General features: G+C 36.4%; 1 long non-coding RNA gene across 1 annotated transcript; it reads right to left on the reverse strand.

Annotated features, from left to right (window-relative positions):
- On the reverse strand, positions 1 to 3,337 carry LOC115413490 (uncharacterized). Its single transcript, XR_003934469.1, has 3 exons — positions 3,279 to 3,337; positions 1,711 to 1,815; positions 1 to 53 (listed from the first exon to the last, which is right to left on the reverse strand). It is a non-coding gene; the product is annotated as an uncharacterized LOC115413490 (long non-coding RNA).
- Between the last annotated feature and the right edge of the window lie 15,744 nt (positions 3,338 to 19,081).

Consider the following 19,081-nt stretch of genomic DNA (forward strand, 5'->3'; position numbering starts at 1 on the left):
AAGTTCACCTGTTCAACCTGCTGATGAAGAGTCTCCTGAATCTGAGCCACAGTCTGGAAAAGAAATGTATTTTGTAATGGGTCATATTAAACAGACAACCAATAGGTACATTTGTTAACTCCTAAATATCTCTTTGTTTTGTGACAGTTAATCATGTTATCATCTCAAAATAAATGTTGCATGCATTTAAATTGACAGTAAAATACATGTCTAATACTTAATGGTAATTTATCTGATTACTGTAATTTTAGCTAAACATAGGAATAACATGGTGAAGAAAAAACAGCTGATAACCACTACAAAACAAATATCAGAGTTCCACTGTTTTTATTACCTCTTTTGGCCCCTTTTCACCACCGCAAGGAATCAAATTCAATAAAACAGAGATGGAAAATAAAGATATCTAGTGGTAATGAGGTCACTAATGTTTAGATAGCAAATGTTGTCAGCTAGCATAGCTCGGTTGCTAATGCTAAGCTACAATCTTGCCTTGGCTAGCTAGCGACAGTATAATAGCTCTCATGGCTTTTCTCTGCTGTTTATGTGGCTATTTTCTTCTGCTCGTAGCATATTTGCTTAAGCAACATTGAAATGAAATGACCAATACTGTCATTATGCTAACAGTCAAGTAGCAGAAGTTGTAGCTTATTCTGTAGCTAACATTACAATAAGGTACTGAAACTTAGCTAGTTCACCATTGTGTCATTAAAAGAATTTCCAGGGTTTTTTCCCCTCCGCTGTTTAACATATATGTTGGCATTTAACCATACCACACTTCCTTTAAAAATAAAGAAGGACTGAAAAGTTATTAGTGCTGGTAATGAACTTGCCGCTGTAAGCTAGCAGAAGACGTCGTTAGCTTCGTTGCTAAAGCTACAATAATTATTTGCCACTTGGGAACTATACTTTTTAAAATGGCTTCCAGGGGTTTTCCGTGTAAACCAACTCTGTTGTTTTAAGGTTTGTTAGTTTTTTTACGGCTGTAGAGTATTCACTTTAATAAACCTTAAGTAAAACTGGAAAATAAAGCTCTTCGTGGCGTTACAAAAGCCTTGCTAATGGTCGCTTATGAAGGCCAGAGCGCTCTGCTTAACGCCATTTTAAGGTGCCTTCAAGTGCTGTCGGAAAGATTAACATTTCCACCTGTGAATGTGAAATTACAAGTGCGTTGTATTAATTCGTCTCATACAGCACTTGTTAATGTAATTTTTTGTTTTTGTGTATTGTGTGTACTATAAATTTGCAAGAAAAAAATCAGCTAACAGCAACAGAACGTTAGTAAAAGCGTTGTTTATCATTTGCCATGAATCCCCCCTTGCTCTCCACCATGTTGAAAAGGTCAAAGGTTATTTTAATCTCGCCAGGTCGTAAATCAACATGTTTTCCCAGTTCTCCGGTGGAAAACATGACTTGAGGAGGCGTTCACGTGCAATTTTCGAGCTCATAGTAGAATTTGTGATAATTCCCATAGCACCTGAAGGCAACATTACATTAATTATAGCTTCATTTGGATCATTTTAAGAGTAAAATATCAAAAATTGAACTACGCGGTGATATTACTGCTCTAGGTGACTTATTCATAGAAATGTGCCCTTCATTTTAGACACCAGACACAGTTAAAACCACACCATATGTCGATTATCTTCATTGAACTCTTGTGTCAGAATGTGAGTCTCATACACTGATGCTTGTCCATGTAAATAACAGTACCTGGAGCTGCTCATTAGGACCCAGACTTCCACTGAAGTCATTAATTATCTGGTGAACAGTCGACTGGTTAGAAGTGAAGGCAGCATGCAACTCTTTTATTCGTCTCTGTGGGTTAAATAGACAAAGGTGGATCTGTAAACTGGTTCATGCATAGAAAAAAAAAGTACAAAATAATAGTAAAATACAGTGTGATATAATGAAACCACTGTCCAAAGCAGTAAGGAATCCTACAAGTTTTACCATTAACCCTCTGGTATCGGGTGCACCTTTTAGGCACACTTTGCACTTCGTGTTAAAAACTTCATATTATTTTTCACAATTTAAATAAGGTTAGAATTCAAAGGTGTTCATTTTTGCATGATCTTTAAAATTCTGGCCACCAACTAAAATTTGCACATTGAAAACAGAAGAAAATTACAAGACTAGCATCTGTCTCCAAAGTGTGCCTAAAACGCACTATTTCTTCCATTATAAGCACTGTTTTTGATCCGAAAACCATTAAGGCATAAATCCTGCTTTTACTGATATCTGGCTTCATTTGAGAGGTGAGGGTCTAAATTAATTTATTAATGTTGTTAATGTTGCTGTTAATCATTGACATATGCCAGGCTGCAAAATCAAATAATATGGAATACAATTTTAATGTAGTATTTTGAAAAAAAAAAAAAAACATTTTGTGTTTTTGAATCAAAAAATGTAGTGACATCATGATGAAAATAGATTGTTTAAAGGGTTAAAAAAAATCTAAAATGATTATTTGATAGGTATGATTAGGGCTGACCTTGATTTACAAAATGAAATCAAATTAGAGCAGAAAAATGAATCAGTATATAATATTTAATAGTTTGATTTATAGGTGTGCATTTTACGCACACTTGGTGACTGATGCTAATATTTTTGATCATTTGACCTAGCGCCAAATTAATCATGCAAATTAACCGATGTTGCTGTTAATCATTGACATATGCCAGGCTGCAAAAATCAATAATATGTGATCCGCTTTTTATGTAGTATATTGAAAAAAAAAAAAATTTGTGTTTTTTGCATCCAAAAAAAAGGGTTTGTTTACATTACAAACACGGCATTTAAAGGGTTAAAAAAAAAAGTGACAATTATTGAGTATTTGGTATTTTTATTTACAGCTCAAGATGATGAAATAGAAAAAAAGTGTAAAAGAATTACAAACAAACTGCATGAAAATTTTTTTTACATTATTCCACAAGTGTGCCAAAATGGCACACTTGGTGCTTAGTAAGGGCCTCGCTGGACGGGATACCGGAGGGTTAATAATGTGCACAAATGCATCCAAATATAAGCTAATTGTAAGTACGACAAGAGATTTATAAACACCCAAAACACAAACGATACAGTGAATATTATGGATTAATTATAGGACTACTTTAAAAGGGTTTACATTTACGTGTTAATGAAAAAAGGTCAGACCACACAAAACCATAAACATAAATAATCTGAACTGCAGCTGTGGTTAATTTGAGGCATTGACCTTATTTCAATTGGATTCATTGATCCGTTCAATGAGTGGTTGATTCTGTTTGTTTCCTTCTGACCTGATGCTTCACCGTCTCCTCCTGCAGGTTTATCAGTTGTTTCTTTTTGCTGCTCAGAGCGTCTGGACCACAGCACCGCTCGCACAGAGCATCCACACATTGCAGGACTACGGTCCGACCCCAGGAAACTGCTGACCTTTGACCCCTGACAACACAGTTCAGTGCTGAGGGCGTCCAACTCTGCAGACAAACTCTGAAAAACACAAATATAATGAGGTAGTTCCGTTAGGAATTATACACAGGTTAAGTGCTTTTTTTTTTTTTTTTTTTTTTTACTTTAGTTTTGTGTTTGATTTCTGTACAATACAAAACAAACACAGGACATTTGGGATACACTGACCATAATAAACCTTTGTGACTGACAATTGTTTTTACTAATGTGACGTTGAAATGAAAATTGTCAATTCATCCATTTACACTGTTCTTCTGGAATCCTCAAGCTGTGGGCCAGAATCTCCATCTCAAATATTCCATTCACTGTTTGTATCCAGTCCTTAGTTGTAGGAGGTTCTAATCTGCACCATTTTTTGGTAATAGCCCTTTTACAGTCTGCTAATAGTATTTTAAACACATATCTATCATTTTTTTCTTACATTATTACCAATAATACATCCAAAATACATCACCAACCATGTTTTAGGGATTCCATAACCCAATATCCTAACAATCGTTGAATATACAGTATCCCAGAATGATGCATCCCTCATCCATCCATCCATCATCCATCATCCATCCATCCATCCGTCCATCCATTCATTCGTCCATCCATCCGTCCGTCCATCCATCCATCCATCCATCCATCCATCCATCCCTCCATCATCCGTCCATCCATCCGTCCATCCATCCATCCATCCATCCATCCATCCATCCATTGTCCATCCATCCATCCATCCATCCATCACCCATCCATTCGTTCGTCCGTCCGTCCATCCATCCGTCCGTCCATCCATCCATCCATTCATCCGTCCGTCCATCCATCCATCCATCCATCCATCTAGCTAGTCATCCGTCCATCCATCCATTCATCCGTCCGTCCATCCATCCATCCATCCATCCGTCATCTATCCATCTGTCCGTCCATCCATCCATCCATCCAGTCATACGTCCATCCATCCATTCATCCGTCCATCCACCTGTCCGTCCATCCATCCATCCATCCATCCAGTCATACGTCCATCCATCATCCATCCGTCCATCCATCCATCCATCATCCATCCATCCCTCCATACGTCATTCGTCCATCCGTCCGTCCATCCATCCATCCATCCATCCTCTTCCGCTTATCCAGGGCCAAGTCGCAAAAAAAGACAAGAAACTGGATCAGACCAGAAAACTAATAATAACGTAATAACCTGTAAATAATGACAATTCAAGAAACTATCTCTGTTTTAGTGTAAAAAACTTAAATTAAATGAAAATATTTACATTTATCAAACTATCCTTTCACAAAAAAATGTGAATAACCTGAACAAATATGAACAATATGAAATGTCTGAAGACAAACAAGTGTAATTTTAACAATATTCTGCCTGTTAATAAATATTTAGTGTATTTGTAGATCCACTGTGGTCTGTAAGTTAAAATGCACATGTGTAAATAATAAACTGAGGCAAAATATTGTTAAAATTGCACAAAATAATCACTAATATTAACAAAAATTTAATGGAATTAGGAACAAAATGAATAAAAATGAACAAAACTCTATAAATGAACAAAATAAGCAACAAAATGAATATGAATTAAATCAAGAAATGACATAATTATTAGTATGAACAAAAAGGAACACAAGTAACACAATGGTAACAAAAAAAAAAAACAGGAAAAACTGGACATAATTTAACAAAAAATTAATAAAATAATCAATCACAAAAAATGAATACAAGACTCAATAAATTAAGAGAAGAAGTAACAAAATTAACATAAATTAACAAAAAATAACACAATCACCAGAATGAACAATTTAAGTAACAAAATGAGGGAAAATTGGCAAAAACTGCACAGAAATGAAGACATTTCAGGTTCTTTGTGTTTGTTCAATTTTTTTTAAAGGATAGTTTGTAAATGTAAACATTTTCATCACGCAATTAGACTTTTTTTTCTGTTCTTATTGTTGTGGTCTGATCCAGTTCAGGTCATATGGGTCTGGATGTGGAACCTGAACTACATGAAACCTCTGTCCTCCAGCGGACACGGCGTCCCACCTGCAGGTCCAGTACGGTCCTCTGTGTGTCCTCATCACTCATCGTCATGGGAGATGTCAGCAGGTCGTGATGGACGTCAGGGACAGAGACGCTCCACTCAGGACGTGGAACAAACCCTCGTCCAGGGTCTGCCTGGACCCTTCCACTGAGTCCTGAAGCACACAGGTCAGACAGTCAGGACACATATGTCCCACATACAGGACACATGTTTAACCCTCTGCTGTCCACGTGAGAATATTATTCACACTCTGCACCTCAGGTTAGAAAAGCTCAGATTATTTTTTCACTATTTGGATTTGGTCAGAATTCAAAAGTTGTTCTTTTTTGGACACTAATTAATGACAATTTCTGTAATTATCATATTAATAATATATTGTCTAGTACGTTTCACAGACTGCTGTTTTAACTGTGTCTTATAAGAGTGTTTTAACAGGAATATAGGACTATAACTTCCTTCCTTTTCTATTCTCCCTTCCTCACCGGCTTTCTTTCTTTCTTTCTTTCTTTCTTTCTTTCTTTCTTTCTTTCTTTCTTTCTGTCTGTCTGTCTGTCTGTCTGTCTGTCTGTCTGTCTGTCTGTCTGTCTTTCTTTCTTTCTTTCCTACTCTCCCTTCCTCATAACCTTCCTCTGTTTGTTTGTTTGTTTCTTTCTTTCTTTCCCTTCCACATGAACTTTCTTTTTTCTTTTTTTTCTTTCTTTTTCCTACTATCATTCCACATGACTTTCTTTCTTTCTTTCTTTCTTCTAATATCCGTTACACAACCTTATATGTTTGTTTGTTTGTTTGTTTCTTTACTCTACTTCCACATGACTTTCTTTTTCTTTCTTTTTTCTTTTTTCGTCTTTTTCTTTCTACTCTCCTTCCACATGACTTTTTCTTTCTTTCTTTCTTTCTTCTTTATTTCTCTTTATTTCTTTGTTTATTTTTTCTAATCTACGTTCCACACAAACTTCCATCTGTTGGTGTTTGTTTCTTTCTTTCTTTGTTTTTTCTTTCTTTCTTTCTTTATTTCTTTCTTTTTCTTTCTTCTTTCTACTACTCTCCTTCCACATGACCTTTCTTTCTTTCTTTCTTTTTTCTTTCTTTCTTTCTTTCTTTCTTTCTTTCTTTCTTTCTTTCCTACTCTCCCTTCCACACAACATTCCTCTGTTTGTTTGTTTGTTTGTTTGTTTGTTTGTTTCTTTCTTTCTTTCTTTCTTTCTTTCTTTCTTTCTTTCTTTCTTTCTTTCTTTCCTTCCTTCCTACTCTCCCTTCCACATGACCTTTCTTTCTTTCTTTCTTTCTTTCTTTCTTTCTTTCTTTCTTTCTTTCCTACTCTCCGTTCCACACAACCTTCCTCTGTTTGTTTGTTTGTTTCTTTCTTTCTTTCTTTCCTACTCTCCCTTCCACATGGCCTTTCTTTCTTTCTTTCTTTCTTTCTTTCTTTCTTTCTTTCCTACTCTCCGTTCCACACAACCTTCCTCTGTTTTTGTTTTTCTTTCTTTCCTTTTCCTACTCTCCCTTCCACATGGCCTTTCTTTCTTTCTTTCTTTCTTTCTTTCTTTCTTTCTTTCTTTCTTTCTTTCCTACTCTCCGTTCCACACAACCTTCCTCTGTTTGTTTGTTTCTTTCTTTCTTTCCTACTCTCCCTTCCACATGACCTTTCTTTCTTTCTTTCTTTCTTTCTTTCTTTCTTTCTTTCTTCTTTCTTTCTTTCCTACTCTCCCTTCCACATGACCTTTCTTTCTTTCTTTCTTTCTTTCTTTCTTACTCTCCCTTCCACATGACCTTTCTTTCTTTCTTTCTTTCTTTCTTTCTTTCTTTCTTTCTTTCTTTCTTTTCTTTCTTTCTTTCTTTCTTTCTTTCTTTCCTACTCTCCGTTCCACACAACCTTCCTCTGTTTGTTTGTTTGTTTGTTTGTTTCTTTCTTTCTTTCTTTCTTTCTTTTTTTCCTTTCTTTCTTTCTTTCTTTCTTTCTTTCCTACTCTCCCTTCCACATGACCTTTCTTTCTTTCTTTCTTTTTTCTTTCTTTCTTTCTTTCTTTTTTCTTTCTTTCTTTCTTTCTTTCTTTCTTTCTTTCTTTCTTTCTTTCTTTCTTTCTTTCCTACTCTCCCTTCCACACAACCTTCCTCTGTTTGTTTGTTTGTTTGTTTGTTTGTTTCTTTCTTTCTTTCCTTCCTTCCTACTCTCCCTTCCACACAACCTTCTTCTGTTTGTTTGTTTGTTTGTTTGTTTTCTTGTTTCTTTGTTTCTTTGTTTCTTTCTTTCCTACTCTCCCTTCCACATCACCTCTTTCTTTCTTTCTTTCTTTCTTTCTTTCTTTCTTTCTTTCTTTCTTTCTTTCTTCCTTCTCTGTTTTTCTCTTCCTTAGGATTTTACTATGATTTTAAATGTTCTTCCTCAAAATTTCTAAAGTATTTTCCTGCTCTGACTGTAAATGATACTTTTCTTCCACATCTAACCATCCACTTTCTTCAAATCTCACTGAGGAAGAAAAATTTACCTTTTAAACTTTAAGAAAATATTGATGTTTTTATCTCAAATCATCATGAACAGGACATCTGACAAGTTTTACCCATGATGTGTCCCAAATATTTTCATTCATATAGTTTATAAACATCAATATTTCCTAAAAGTTTAATGGAAGATTTAGAGGTAGAATATTTAAAATCAGTCAGGGATAAAAAAAAAAAAAAAAAAAAAAACAAGATCAATGTTGAGAGAAATTAAGTCAAAACCATCTCTGAGGCATTTTGGAAGCAAAAATAACAATTTAACCTAATATACCAGACCTATGTTACAAGTGTAATAATCATCAGGGTTCATTATATCACTGTTTGAGGAAATGTGATGAGATTCAAAAATTCTGGAATTCTGTGTTGAAATATGTTTCCCAGATTACATCTTGTCCGATACCTGTGTGTCCTAAATTATGTATACTGGGCATTTATCCTGTAAACTGCCCTTTATCTGCTAAAGAAAGAAAAATGGTTGATTTATGTTTATTACAAGCTAAGCGGTATATCGCTTTGTGTTGGAAAAATATTGGTCGCCCCTCTTTTGACTTCTGGTTAAACAATTTAACCTCAAGTTTGGCTCTTGAGAAAGTGACGTATATGGTTAAAAAGAGAACTTCAGAATTTTATAACATTTGGAAGATGTTTTTGGATTTAATTAAGAGTGGTGATAATGAAGGGGTAGTGAGTAAGTGACAAATTGGGACATTTTGTTTGATGTGGGAATGTACATGTATAGTATTATTTCAACTTTATACCTAAGTTTTATTTATTATGTTATTTAATCAGCTGTTTCTATATAATGCTGTCAGATTAATGTTTATCACATCTTTTTGAGATTTACTTTCATTTTATGTATTTATTTTGCTTTATTTATATATATTTATTTTCATTTATTCATTTATTTATTATATATTATTTTTTCACTGCCATGTTCAAGATGTTCATGATGTTTTAAAGTTTTGTATGAATGAAAAATAATAAATAAATGTTTATTAAAAAAAAACAAAAAAACAATTTAAACCAAACTAACCAATGCAATGATATTTATCCCATAATATAAAACTATATTCTGACATTAGTCATTATTGTTTTGTATCCCAGAGTCCTGTTAGAAAAGAAACACCTGAATCCAACATGTCCACATATTTTGTCCATGTAGTGGATATGTATAGGTTTACTGGTGTGTGTGTGTGTGTGTGTGTGTGTGCGTGTGTGGTTGTTACCTGGTTGTGTATGGGTTTAATAGGTTTATTTTTACATGTGGTCATTACCTGGTTGAGTTGTGAGCAGCTGAGTCCCAGCTCCCTCAGGTGGTCGTTGAGGTTCTGCAGTTCTTTCAGGGTTTGCGTGTCAATCATGCGTCCTGCTGTTCCATCACTACGCCTCCGAGAAGCGTCTGTCACCTTCAGAAAGACAGAATCACACACCGAGAAGAAGACGGACGAAGAGAAAAGGAAACTAGGAGACGACTCTTATCAAACCCTGCAGGAGATCCCATAACACCGAAGACACAACACAGTCCCTCCTGCTCAGAGGAGGTGATAATCAGGCGTAGCGTGAGCTCCACTTTGACTCTTTTCCTGGATTTGAAAAGTGATAATCAAGTACTTCAGCTCCGAGGATGAAGTCTAACCTGAGAGGAAGGAAGCAGCCACGTCTCCTCCAAAAACAGAATCCGACTGTGAAGGAGATCCCACTTCATCTGAACAGAGCCCCGGTCCACAGCAGGAGCAGCGGGAGACGGCCTGCAGGAGACGAGGAGACAGGAGACGAGGAGACAGGAGATGAGGAGACAGGAGACGAGGAGACAGGAGATGAGGACACAAGGAGAGGAGGAGAGGAGGTGACAAGGAGATGAGGAGACAGGAGATGAGGAGACAGGAGACGAGGAGACAGGAGATGAGGACACAAGGAGAGGAGGAGAGGAGGAGACAAGGAGATGAGGAGACAGGAGATGAGGAGACAGGAGACGAGGAGACAGGAGATGAGGACACAAGGAGAGGAGGAGAGGAGGAGACAAGGAGATGAGGAAACAGGAGATGTGGAGACAGGAGACGAGGAGACGAGGAGACAGGAGATGAGGAGACAAGGAGACAGGAGATGAAGACACAAGGAGAGGAGGAGAGGAGGAGACAAGGAGATGAGGAGATAAGGAGATGAGGTGACAGGAGATGAGGAGACGAGGAGACAGGAGATGAGGAGACAGGAGACGAGGAGACAGGAGATGAGGACACAAGGAGAGGAGGAGAGGAAGAGACAAGGAGATGAGGAGACAGGAGATGAGGAGACAGGAGACAAGGAGACAGGAGATGAGGAGAGAGGAGATGAGGAGACGAGGAGACAGGACATGAGGAGACAGGAGACAAGGAGATGAGGAGACAGGAGACAAGGAGACAGGAGATGAGGAGACGAGGAGACAGGAGATGAGGAGACAGGAGACAAGGAGATGAGGAGACAGGAGATGAGGAGACGAGGAGACAGGAGATGAGGAGACAGGAGACAAGGAGATGGGGAGACAGGAGATGAGGAGACAGGAGATAAGGAGACAGGAGATGAGGAGACAGGAGACAAGGAGATGAGGAGACAGGAGATGAGGAGACAGGAGACAAGGAGACAGGAGACGAGGAGATGAGGAGACAGGAGATGAGGAGACGAGGAGACAGGAGATGAGGAGACAGGAGACAAGGAGATGAGGAGACAGGAGATGAGGAGACGAGGAGACAGGAGATGAGGACACAAGGAGAGGAGGAGACAAGGAGATGAGGTGACAGGAGATGAGGAGACGAGGAGACAGGAGATGAGGAGATGAGGAGACAGGAGATGAGGAGATGAGGAGACAGGAGATGAGGACACAAGGAGATGGGGAGAGGAGGAGACAAGGAGATGAGGTGACAGGAGATGAGGAGATGAGAAGACAGGAGACAAGGAGAAGAGAAATAGAGAGATGGAGAGGCGGGAATAAGGAGAGGAGGACACAAGGAGACAAGAAGACAGGAAATGAGGAAATGAGACAGGAAATGGAGAAGAGCAGGTGACGAGACGAGGAGATGAGGAGACAAGGAGAAGAGGAGACAGGAGATGAGGAGATGAGGAGACGAGGAAATGAGGACACAAGGAGAGGAGTAGAGGAGGAGACAAGGAGATGTGGAGACAGGAGATGAGGAGATAAGGAGACAGGAGACAAGGAGAAGAGAAATAGAGAGAAGGAGAGGCGGGGATAAGGAGAAAAGGACATAAGGAGACAAGAAGACAGGAAATGAGGAAATGAGGAGACAGGAAATGAAGAGAAGAGGAGGTGAAGAGACAAGGAGACGAGGAGAGAAGGAGATGAGGAGAGAAGGAGACAATGAGACAAGGAGATGAGGAGACAGGAGAGAAGGAGACAGGAGACACGGAGATGAGACAAACTAGACGAAATAATCTCAATAAATGTCCCTTTTTTAATTTATCTAATCATTAAATTAAACAATATTTTTGTTCTTGAACGCATCATGAGCCAATCTGCCTCCTTCTGTTTGGTTTTGTTTCTATTTATGAACTCTGAGCCCTAAAAATCCACCAGAAACAACATTCATGTGTGAGGCGTTACCGTGGCGACGGCTGTTCATGGTCGTTTGGTTCCAGACTGTGGAGTCGGACTCTGCTTCCCTGTCGAGCGATGGCCTGAGTCAGTCCTCTCTGCTCCGTCAGCTCCTGCTCCAACTCCTGGAAGACAGCCACACAAAAACACAATAATAAATGATCATAAACAATACAAATAATAAAAATAATAAAAACAATACAAACTAGAAAAGCAGACCCCCCCCCCCCTCCCCGATGTCTGTCTGTCTGTCTGTGTGCAAGATAACTCAAAAAGTAATGGATGGATTTGGATGAAAATTTCAGGAAATGTTGATACTGGCACAAGGAACAAATGATTACATTTTGGTGGTGACTGGGGGTGGGGGGACCACGGGGGCCCACTGACCTGCCTTGGCGGAGGTCTGTGCGCTCTTTTTACCTCCGCCAAGGAGGTTATGTTTTTGCCAGGGTTTGTTTGTTTGTTTGTTTGTTTGTTTGTCTGTTTGTTTGTCTGTCCGTTAGTGTGCAACATAACTCAAAAAGTTATGGACAGATTTGGATGAAATTTTCAGGGTTTGTTGGAAATGGGATAAGGAAGAAATGATTACATTTTGGTGGTGATCGGGGGTGGGGGGGCCCACGGGGTGGGCCACTGATCTGCCTTGGCGGAGGTCTGCGCTCTCCGAGTGCTTCTAGTCTAGAAAAGCACTCGGAGAGCGCAGACCTCCGCCAAGGCAGATCAGTGGGCCCCCGTGGTCCCCCCACTCCCGATCACCACCAAAATTTTATCATTTGTTCCTTGTGCCAGTATCAACATTTCCTGAAATTTTCATCTAAATCCATCCTTAACTTTTTGAGTTATCTTGCACACAGACAGACAGACAGACAGACAGACAGACAAACCAACGCAGGCAAAAACATAACCTCCTTGGCGGAGGTAACAATACAAACAACACATACGTGTGATGTTATGACTGAATGTGATCAGTATCTGTCAGGACAACAGAGGTGGATTTAGACTGGACCTGGACCTGCTGACTGTTTGGATCCACTAGTCTCTGGTCCAGTCCAGATCCTAGTCTTTAGTCCAGTCCTTAATTTCCTGAAGGCTCTGCCCAAGGAATCAATAAAGTTGTTTCTAATCTATTTAGCCCAGTCCTAGTCCTAGTCCGTAGTCCAGTCCAGATCCTGGTCCTAGTCCAGTCCAGTCCAGATCCTGGTCTTAGTCCAGTCCAGATCCTGGTCATTAGTCCAGTCCAGATCCTAGTCTTTAGTCCAGTCCAGACCAGACCAGATCTCTGGTCCAGATTCTGGTCTGTGGTCCAGATCCTGGTCTGTGGTCCAGATCCTGGTCTGTGGTCCAGTTCCTGGTCTGTGGTCCAGACCCTGGTCTGTGGTCTAGTTCCTGGTCTGTGGTCCAGATCCTGGTCTGTGGTCCAGTTCCTGGTCTGTGGTTCAGATCTTGGTCTGTGGTCCAGACCCTGGTCTGTGGTCCAGTACCTTCTGCTGCTGAAGGCTGCTCTGTCGGAGGAGTTTGTTTCTGGGTGATGAGAACATCTCCTGAACGCTGCTGCTGCGCTTCAGCCTCGGTTCTGGTTTAGATCCGGACTTTGGTTTTGGTTCTGGTCCTGACTTTGGTTCTGGTTCTGACTTTGGTTCCAGTTCAGGTTCTGATCTCTGAAGATAAAACCAGGACAGAAACATTTCATTACTGAGGTCAAACTGAAAGACTCAACCTGATCAGGACTTTTCACTTACTACTGTGAATGAGGTATTTTTATGCTTTTGTGTGCATTTTATTTTATTTTATTTTATTTTACTTTATGAAGTGGAACATTATTTTTAAAAAGAACATATCTTTTCAGCATATATTCAATATTCAATATAAAAACATAAATATTTAACTTTAAGAATATTTCTAATTAAAGGTATTTTCAGGTGATATTTTAAAACTACTTAACTGTTTATATGAGAATAATCCACGTCCTGCACAACTTTGTAAAAATGGTGAAAAAAATGCAAATAACGTGAACTCAACATATGGACAAACTTTACACAAACTTAATGCTTTCAAAATAAGTTTTTAAAGTCGTTTTGTGTTCCTCGTCCTGATCCACAGCCTGATTATCACCTTTGTCTTTTAATTAACTCCACTTTTTCGTTCCATATTCATCACGTACGTGCTTCAGGACTGAACAGAAGTCGTTCATACACTGTGTTTGAAGTTGAATTCTCAGTTTTACGCATGAAAACTTGATCTGGTTTTACCACAGAGGACTAGTTTATCACATCAGGATGAGACTAAACAGAGAAACTGGAACCCACTAATGATCTGCTGTGAATCTGTGACGGTTTGGGTTCAAACCTGTGAATAATTATCAACAAGTAACTTCATCACATGTTACATCCGTGAACCGTAAACCTGTGAACGACATGGAAATTTATGGGAGGAAGGAGACGCAACCAGTGGAGCAGTGATGAGGTCCATTAATTTAAAGTATGGAAACAGATGCAGCATGGGATCATGGGAGTTGGAGTTTTCACCACCAATGTCTGACATGACTCCAGGGATGTTTAATAATGAATTAATGGGTTAAAGTTTTATTCGCATTATGTTCGTTGTTATTTTGTTCTAATAAAAAGCTGCAAATCATGTTAGAAACAATAAGAACAAATGAAACAGGCAAATAACACAAATAAAATCATGTTTATACTTGTTTGATTTGGAATATTGATGGAAAAATGTGATATAATGTGCAGTAAATAATGTAAAGTAATATTTTAAAGTGTGGAAAAGCTACAAGTTACGCAATTAAGTGTAGTTTTGACTAATTGTAGAAAGAAACAAAGGTTAAGGGGAAAAAAATAAAAAAATATTATAATCGATATATGGATATAAGAGAATCCCTTTAAGAGTTATTAATGTAAAAATGACAAAATAAACAAAAACAGCGATAAAATGACTCATTTTATCTTGTTAGATGTAAAAGACAAAAAAACAAAAGAACAAAACAGGGAAAAACACTGTAAAAGATTAAATGTGAAAAAAGTGGAAAAAAACAAATGATGAAACAAGATGAAAATTAAGTAAAACTGATATAAGATGAAAAAAGATAAAATAAGAGGAAAAAAACAGTAGAATGTAAAAGACGGCAAAAGTGACATAAAATTAAACAGTAAGAAAAAAGACGAAACGACATAAAATTAAATAAGAAAAAAAAAATTGAACAGGATGAAAATTATGTTAAAAATCAAAAAAATTGTAAAAGATTAAATATGACAAAAGTGACATAATGGGACAAAAATTACATAAAAGATGCAATAAAACAAAAACACATGCAACAGAATGAAAATGATGTAAAAAAAGAAAAAAAACAAACAAAGGATGAACCTGTAGAGTAAATACAACAAAATAAGACAAAAAATGACAAAACAACATGTAAACACATTCTGATTTAATGCAGATTTTGTGTATTTTTCACCACATTAAATCAGGATAATGACCTATTTCTAAGTACTAGGTGTGAACCCTGATCCCTTAGACCTGGTCCCTGGTCCTGCAGACTTGACCCACCTGGTCCTGAGGGTCTCTGGGCTCCAGGTCTTGTCGGTCCTGGAGCAGCTGCTGGAACGACACCAGACTGGACTTGAGTTGATCCAGTTTGTGGAGGAGCAGCTCGGCCGCCTCCTGTTGGGATCCCACTGGTCCTGGATCCACCTGGTCCTGGTCCTGGTCCTGGTCCTGGTCCTGGTCTGCAGTCTGGGAGAGCCTGGACAGGACCGTCACCTTCTGCTCGATCTCCTGGAACATCTCCTGTTCATCAACACATCAGTATCACTTCATTTGAATAAACCTGTGGATTTTCATTTTCATTTCTTCATTTATGTAGTAATTAATTAATTTTTATTTATTTATTTTCATTTATTCTTTTCTTTATTTAGTTTCATTCATTCATTTATTTATTTTTCATTAATCTATTTATTTATTTTCAATTATTCATTCATTTATTTAGTTCCTTTCATTTATTTATTTTCATTATTTATGTATTTATTTATTTGGTTCAATTTATTTATTCATTTTTCATTTATTTATTTTCTTGTTTATTTATTTGTATTTATTTTATTTATTTGATTATTCATTTATTCTCATTTATTTATTTTCATTTATTCATTCATTTATTTATTTATTTTCATTTATTTGTGTATTTATTTTAATTTATTCATTTCTTAATTTAGCTTCATTAAATTATTCATTAATTTCTATTTATTTATTTGGTTCAATTCATTTATTTATTTTCATATATTCGTTTTTTTGTTTATTTATTTGTAACTATTTATGTATTTTATTTATTTATTTATTCTCATTTATTTATTTTCATTTATTCATTCATTCATTTATTTTCATTTATTTATGTATTTATTTTCATTTATTCATTTCTTAATTTAGTTTCATTAATGTATTTGTTAATTTTTATTTATTTATTAGGTTCAATTTATTTATTTATTTTCATTTATTTGTTTTTTTTATTAATTAATTAATTAATTTATTCATTCATTCTCATTTATTTATTTTCATTTATTCATTCATTTACTTATTTATTTTCATGTATTTATGTATTTATTTTCATTTATTCGTTTTTTTGTTTATTTTTATTTATTTATTTATTCATTTATTTATTCATTCATTCATTCATTCATTCATTCTCATTTATTTATTTTCATTTATTCATTTATTTACTTATTTACTTATTTATGTCTTTATCTATCTAGTGTCATTTCCCTTCTGTCATTTCATGCCTTTGTTAGGATAACTCATTCTTCTTCTATTTTAATTACAATCATTCATCCACTCATCATATTACTGTCTTGTTTTTTCTTCTATAATCAGCCTGTGACCTGTTTTTTAGGTCCAGACAGAGTTTGACCTCTTTTCTTTTTGTTCTGTTGAACCTCCTCTCCTGCTCTTTGTGTTTCTTTTATTTAATTTTAAAGGTTATTTGAGAACTTTGTAAAGGTTCATATTCAATGTTAAAGCTGGACGTGGTCCCTGAACGCATCGCTGCCGTTTGTTTACCCATAAGCCCTCAGTCGTACGTGACGTGTGACCTGGGCCGTGGTTAACCTCTGAAACTTTAATAGAGGATCCGCTTTCATTCAGGGTCAGAACAGAGTGAATCCTGGGAAGAAAACACCAAAGTCCACCTTCAAAATAAAAGCCTGAAATAAACCTGAAGTCAGTGGGTCAGAGTTTGTCCTGTCGTCTGTTTTAGTTTATTTATCACATGTTCACAGTCTATTGAACACTTTAAATGTTTGGGTTTTTTTTATAATGCACCTATTTATTCTGACTTTTAATACAAGTGTGTGACTTTTATTTGTTTAATCTTCTGGTTGTGTTTTAGATACTATTTATCCTATTATTGTGTAGCTGTTTTTAGCAGTATTAGTATATCGTATATACAGGGTGGGGAAGCAAAATTTACAATATTTTGAGGCAGGGATTGAAAGACAGTGTATGACCAATTAGTTTATTGAAAGTCATGAGAATTTATTTGCCACAAGAAAATGTACATAATAGAAAATGTTTTTATTCTGTGTCCTCCTTCTTTCTCAATAACTGCCTTCACACGCTTCCTGAAACTTGCGCAAGTGTTCCTCAAATATTGGGGTGACAACTTCTCCCATTCTTCTTTAACCCTTTCATGGACGAATTATGAGAACCTTAATCAAAATTTTTTCCTGAGTGTTTTTATTCCTCTTTAGGCATGAAAAAAAACAACGTGACTGAAAACTTTCTTCTGAAAAATAAATAAAAAAATAATAATAATAAAATAAAACATAATTTTTTAAAAATTAAAAAATACCTAAAAAAAAAAATAATGAAAAAAAAAAAAAAATTCCTATGAACCTATTTGTCATGAAGTTGCAAGAATGTCCACTCAACTGGACACCATGCGTTTAATTTTTGACGCACAGAAACATGTATTTACTGATAAATTGTGTGAAAATTATGGGTAATGCTTGTGATTCTGGGGGTTTATGCTCAGGAGAGATCTACATAATGTTACCAATTCATGTCAGAAAAGATATGTAGTGTCTTAAAACTTTGATAAACATATGTGTTAAAAAGAAAAAAAAAAAAACAACAACGAAAAGACCAACAAAATCCATGAATATACAAGAAAACAGCTGTAGAATAGCTGTCCACTGTAGTGACCAGTATGCATGAAAGGGTTAACAGTATCTTCCAGACTTTGTCGTAATAGTTTTGCTCATAGTCATTCTCTTCTTTCCATTATAAACAGTCTTTATGGACACTCCAACTATTTTTGAAATCTCCTTTGGTGTGACGAGTGCATTCAGCAAATCACACACTCTTTGACGTTTGCTTTCCTGATTACTCATATGGGCAAAAGTTTCTGAAAAGGTATGGATAATAGTGTTAGGTATGATTATGACATCAATATATGTTTGGTTTCAAAACAACTGACGTAGTGCCTGCTGAGAAAAAACAACTAAATGTTCATTGTAAATTTTGCTTCCCCACCCTGTATAATAGTAAATTTACTTTTAAAAAAATTACATTTACAAACCATCCTTTCACAAAAAATGTGAATAACCCAAACAAATATGAACAACCTGAAATATCTTAAAAGAAATAGGTGTAATTTTAACATCATTTTGTTAATGTTTCTCACGTCTTTGTTCATTTTTGCGCATGTTTTGTTCCTGTTATTGCTTAATTTTATCAAATTTGTTGGCTTTTTTTTTTGGTTTTGTTTATTTCTGTTGATTTTGTTCATGTTTCTCAAGTTTTTGGTTCATTTTTGTTTTGTTCCAGTTTTTCTCTTGCTAGTCTTTATTTTGTTCATATTTATTATCTTTTTGTTAATTAAGTTCTTAAATGTTTGGTGTATTTGTAGATCCACTGTGATCTGCACGTTTTAATGTACATGTGGAAATGATAAACTGAGGCAGAATATTGTTAAAATCACCCTTATTTTTCTGAATAAATTTCAGGTTGTTCATGTTATTCACATTTTTTAAAGGCTAGTTTGTAGATGTAAACATTTTCACAAAATAATTAGACTTTTTTCATGTTATTTTTTGACTGTTTTGTCCTAGTTGAGCTCATATTGGGCTGAATGTGGCTCCTAAACTAAAATTACTTTGACGTTTCTGAACTAGATGAAGGTTTTCCTGAATCCAGTGCTGACTCAGGTCTGACAGGATTAAAACAACGTCACTTCATTTGTTTTTTTCCTCGACGCCGGACTCTTTGTTAGTTTGGTGTCAATGCAAATCTGATTATCCGCCTCCGGCCTCATGTCTGATCCACACTGTTTAAAGGTATATTTAGTGTCAGATGACGGGATATGACACCAGAAACACTGTAAATACAGACAGAAGCTGTTTTACCCTCATGTTTAAACAGTCGTGCTTTCACTTTCATCTTCACTCCTGGTTCGTGTTCCTAATCGGACTTAAACAAACTGAAGCGCTTGTAAAATCTGATCAGATAACGGACTCTAATCTCTGAG

This window comes from Sphaeramia orbicularis, chromosome 22 (assembly GCF_902148855.1).
Source record: "Sphaeramia orbicularis chromosome 22, fSphaOr1.1, whole genome shotgun sequence".
Taxonomy (NCBI): Eukaryota; Metazoa; Chordata; class Actinopteri; order Kurtiformes; family Apogonidae; genus Sphaeramia; species Sphaeramia orbicularis.